The sequence below is a fragment of the Triticum dicoccoides genome, chromosome 4A (genome assembly GCF_002162155.2).
Source record: "Triticum dicoccoides isolate Atlit2015 ecotype Zavitan chromosome 4A, WEW_v2.0, whole genome shotgun sequence".
Taxonomy (NCBI): domain Eukaryota; kingdom Viridiplantae; phylum Streptophyta; class Magnoliopsida; order Poales; family Poaceae; genus Triticum; species Triticum dicoccoides.
Window position 1 is genome coordinate 588674352 of NC_041386.1, and position 5517 is coordinate 588679868.

The following is a 5517-nucleotide window of genomic DNA, read 5'->3' on the forward strand; positions in this document are numbered from 1 at the left end:
AAGTAGCATTGCCACGCTCAATGCATTTAAGACATGGTGGTTCAAATCCTTCCTGAGCGGAACTGATCTATTTGGCGCGAAGTGACTCGTTTTCATTTTGAAGATCTTCATGAGCCGTCTCAATTTCTCAAGATCTTGCTTCCTTTGAAGATAATCATAGGAAAGCTTTTCATGAGTTTTTGAGAGCGTTTCATGACGACTTTCAAGTTCTTCATACTTAACATGAAGATTTTTTATGTCTTCAATTAAGGACTGAGATCGAGTCATTTCAGTGTCTAACAGGTCATCGCTTTTGTCAATAGTTTTTGAATATGTTCCATAGCTTTCTGTTGTTCAGTTGCAATTTTAGCAAGTGTTTAGTAGCTGGGTTTGGAACCACAATCAGAGTCATCTTCACTGGATGTTTGATAGTGAGTAGTGCGTGTGTTTACCTTGGCACCACGTGCCATGAAGCAGTAGGTGGGAGCGGAGTAGTCCTTGTCATTTGCATCAGTGTCGGTGATGAAGTCATTGTCTTCAGTATTGAAGATGGACTTGGCAACGTATGCTATAGCCAGACTTGCAACACCAGAATCAGACTCCTCCTCAGACTCCACCTCCGCCTCCTCAGAAGCGGACTCCTCTTCTGAATCCATTTCCTTGCCAACAAATGCACGAGCCTTGCCAGATGAGCTCTTCTTGTGTGATGAAGACTTTGAGGAAGACTTGGAAGAAGACTTTGAGTATTTCTTCTTCTTCTTGTCGTCAGAATCATACTCCTTGCTCTTCTTCTTCTTCTTCTTATTCTCATTGTCCCATTGCGGACACTCAAAGATGTAGTGGCCAGGTTTCTTACACTTGTGACATGTTCTCTTCTTGTAGTCCTGAGCAGAAGCTTCATCATTCCTTGAGCTTGATCGTGAAGACTTTCTGAAGCCTTTCTTCTTGGTGAATTTTTGGAACTTCTTCACAAGCATAGCAAGCTCCTTTCCAATGTCTTCAGGATCATCAGAACTGCTGTCAGATTCTTCTTTAGATGAGGAGACAACTTTTGCCTTCAAGGCACGAGTTCGCCCATAGTTGGGATCATAGATGTCGTGGAATTGTCATGGCAGATGTCCTTTTGCAAGGACTTAATCGTGGAGCCATCGCAACTAGGAAGCTTAAAGGGGTTAATCAGGACAAGGACACGCGAGGTTTATACTAGTTCAGCCCCTTACGGTGAAGGAAGGCCTACGTCTAGTTGGGTTGGAATTGCTTGAGGTTTCGATGACCAGGGAGCGAGATACTCTATGCCTGGCTCTCGATCAGTTGTTTCTCACCCTAAGCCGCTGGCGGGTCGTCCCCTTATATACATGGGTTGATGCCCTGCGGCCTACAGAGTCCCGGCCGGCTCATAAACAGTGTCCGGCTCGGCGACTAGTTACTTCTACCTTACAGTACAAGTTATACCATCATGGCGGTTTATCTTTATGGGCCTCAGAGACGCTTGTGGGCCTTTAAGCCTTTTAGTGAACCGCCATCTTCATGCCTTGGTCTTGGGCTTCTGATGAACCTCTATTTGCGTAACCCGGCCCCTCCTGGATGGCTTACACAAATAGTCATATCCCCAACATTAGGCCCCAGATTGATTTGAACCGGTTCATGTCAATCTTTGAAAACCTTATGAACTGGCCTTTAGTCTTCTGTCTTGCGTGAAAATTGTAACCCGCCGTGACGTCATCCTCTGGCTCCGGGTTCAATCATCATGACGTCATCTTCAATAAAACTTATATTTTTAATTCATCATATCTTCAACGGATCTTTTGCCTTTACTGACCCTCCCGAAAATCGAGGCGTCGGGGCCGCTGGATAATGATGTCTTGGTCTCCTCGTTTCTCGCGCCGTCTCAGTCGGTCCTCCTTATAAATAGGCGCGACCTAGGTCTTTTTCATTTCCTCCGGTCATCTTCTTCCTCGCACTCCCTCTTCTGCCGCTCGAGCTCCGCCGCCGCCACCGTCGGAAACCTCGTCTTCACCGACTCAGGCCGCTGCATCACCCTATTTTTTGACTAGAGAACAACGGCAACCCTCTGCAGTTCTTCCACATCGGTGAGTTCTATTTTCCCCATTTCTCAGATCTGCATTAGTACTGTCTTGAGTTCGTCGATGTTCATCGTCGCCCGACACAACCTCCATTAGTTCTTACCTCTAATACCTTGTTCAGATCGTAAAAACCACATAGAACTGCTGCGGAGGATGTTGTGTGCTTATTCTGTATGAAAACAAATCTCATTTCCTTGTTTTGGAAGCCCTCCTTGAGTATATGAACTTCCCTGTACTGTTTTAGGTCTAGAAATTTTCCCTTTCCAGAGCATCGTTTGATCCAAAATAATAATTGCAATTTGTGAAACATGTTTGGTCCACACTTAGCCAAAAACTGTGTCTGTTGACTCTGTTTCAGCCATAGTAGTCCATGTAACCGGTTTAAGATAATACCGGCTGTCAGCACCGCTTGCCTCTGGCGACTTAAGAAAACCTTAATCATCTTTAATACCTGGAGCTGTTAAACATTATCACATAGTTACCTGTATGTCATTAGGCCCCTTCTTAAGCTGCCATCCTAAATAACCCAATAATGTTTATTCTCCGGGTTATAATAAACTGGAAAATTTCCTTTATCTTGTTGTAGGCTTCAATTTATCCAATGGCACCCAAAGCTGTTAAACCTCCGGTTACCTGCAACTGGGTCCCATCCATTGTTACAGAGAGCAAACTATCCGAGTTTGTAAAGTCTGGCCATCTGCCCAAGAAGGATGTCATGTCTTATCGTGCTCCTGACCCGTCTGAAGAGAAACCTCAACCCAAGGAAGGGGAGGTGATCATTTTTACCGATCACATGAGCCGGGGATTTGCTCCTCCCGGTTCAAAATTCTTTAGAGATGTTTTGCACTTCTTTGACTTAAGACCTCAAGACATCGGGCCCAATTCCGTGTCAAATATCTATAACTTCCAAGTTTTCTGTGAGGTCTACCTTGGAGAAGAACCCAACCTACTTTTGTTCAGGGAATTGTTCTATTTGAACCGGCAGAATGAGCGGGCCAATGGGCCCAGTCTGGAGCTTGGTGGCATATCGATTCAAAGGCGGAGAGACTGCCTGTTCCCTTATGCTGAATTGCCGAGTCATCCAAAGGACTGGAACCAGACATGGTTCTACTGCCAAGATATTTCTCCGACTGGTGAAAACCCGCTGCCCGGCTTCCGTGCATTGCGCCTTGAACCTACTCACCCGCTGCCGGATAAGTTGACTGCTATTGAACATCTGCCACTCACCCCCAATATCAAGAAGATTAAAGCTCTTTTAGGGAACGGCTTGGATGGCATTGACCTGGTCCGAGTCTGGGTTGCTTGGAGAATAATTCCGTTAAGCCGCCGCCCCAGCTTAATGTGTAATTATTCAGGCGAGAAAGATGACCCTCAGCGTCATAGTCCTGACGACTTACCAGATGACGTAGTGGAAGGTACAACTTAGTCTTTGTTGAAAGAGGGCACAGTGAATAGTAACGCTTTCGGCTTACTACCTTCTTGCAAGAAGAACCCGGCCCCTATAGTAAGTTTCTAGCCGTCGGGTTATTTTTTATCATGTTATACTGTATTCTTACGCATAACCCTTTATAACCTTTTACAGGCAAATGATAACTTCTGGAAAATCCAATATGATCATGAGGCGGCCAAGAAAGCCAGGGCGGCCAAGAGAGCCGAAAGGAAAACCGCCAAGCCCACCACTTCAAGGAAAAGGAAGCCAAGCGCTTTTGAGCTATTTCGGCTTGATGATTCTGATGATAATGAGGAAGAGGTAACTTTTTAATTTCCCTTTCTCCTTTATCACTACCTTACTGATATTAACCTTCTTTCACGAAGACACGGGCAACAGCCAACCCGTTGAGGAAGAGGTAACTATAATCTCCTCCGACTCTGAGCTTCGGCCACGTCAGAAAATTTGAAGAGTAACCCGAAAAGTAAGATTTTCACACCCTTTGGCTTACCAAGATCCTGACTTTCTTTTGAAGCAACAGCAATTTGAAAACCGGAGGCAGACCCGGACCAGCAAGGATGCAGAGCTATCCTCCGGCTTGCCTGACACAACCCAAAAGCGTCGGACTGAGGTTATCTCCAACTTATACCCTTTTTTACCTTTGGCGGGTCTAATCCGTCAACCTCTCAATTCCTCTGACTCCAATTACCAGGATACCTCTCCTTCATCCGGCGAGTCCATGCAATCAAACATGCCGGCTTTTAAGACTGCCCCTGGGTAACATCAATTTATTCACCTTATGTTTTTCTTTCTTCATGTTTCTTTACTTATTTCTCTGCTTTGCCCACAGCGTGCAGGTTAAGCCCAGGAAGAAAACCAAGAAGGATAAACTGGCCCAAACCCCTGTGGTGACTGAACCGGAACAGGGTATAGCTTCTCCCGACTCTTCCACACATCAACCGCCGCCTGAGCCGACTCAAGACATTGCAGCACCAACTTTTAACCCGCCTGCTGAAGATATTCTTGATGGTTCTGTTAACCCGGAAGCACCTAGCCCAGTCAAAACGGCTGACCCAGAAGTGGAATTTCTCAAGGCTCAATTTGTTGAGCCGGCCAGGCCCACCGTCCTTGCCAAATGATCGGCTAAAGAGGAGTTGCTAGAACGCCGTAAGGCCAAGATGGATATCACCGACTATACTCATTTGAGTATTGGAGAGATCGTCCCGGGCTATATCAACTAGGTGCAAAGCAGTCGTGACCTGGAAATTGACATGGTGAAGCAAATACAACAAAAATCTGAGGTATGACTTATGCTTCCTTACTTTCAATCATACTTACTGTACCAGCCCCCAAGTCTATTGCTTATGAATAAATATGCTGTAGACTTAGAAAAATTGTTAGAGCTGCTTGCCCGGCTTAAAAAATATATTTAAACCGGATGTAACACAATACCTTTAACTTGCGATACACATTAGCCCCCAAGTGTCAAGTATCTTTGCTTGCAAAGTATTTGGGACTTAATATCCAGGACCGGCTTAATAATTTAGAAAGCTTCGGTATACATTAGCCCCCAAGTGTCAAGTATCTTTGCTTGCAAAGTGCTTGGGACTTAATATTATTTACCGTAATCTTGACTACTATCCGGTGCAATACAGGCCACCATAAGTCAATTTGAATCGGAGATTGCTGACCTGAAGAACCGCCTGGCAGCCCAGGAGATTGAAATTCAAAAGGCTAACTCCAAATTTGAATTCAGCGTCTCTGAACAAGAGAAGCTGAAGAAAAATTTTGAGTCGGAGAAGAAAATTTGGACTGACGAAAAGGCCGGACTGGTGACCCGGGCCGAGACAGCAGAGGCGTCGCTGGCAAATGCAACAGCCGAACTGACCGGCTTACAACGCCAGATATCTCGGATGGTCTCAGCCATCTTTGGTAAGTTATCTTAAGCAAGCATTAAATATTGTAAATATTCCTTCAATTGTTACATGAGGTTTACCTTATACTTACCAATACAGGCCCCAGGAG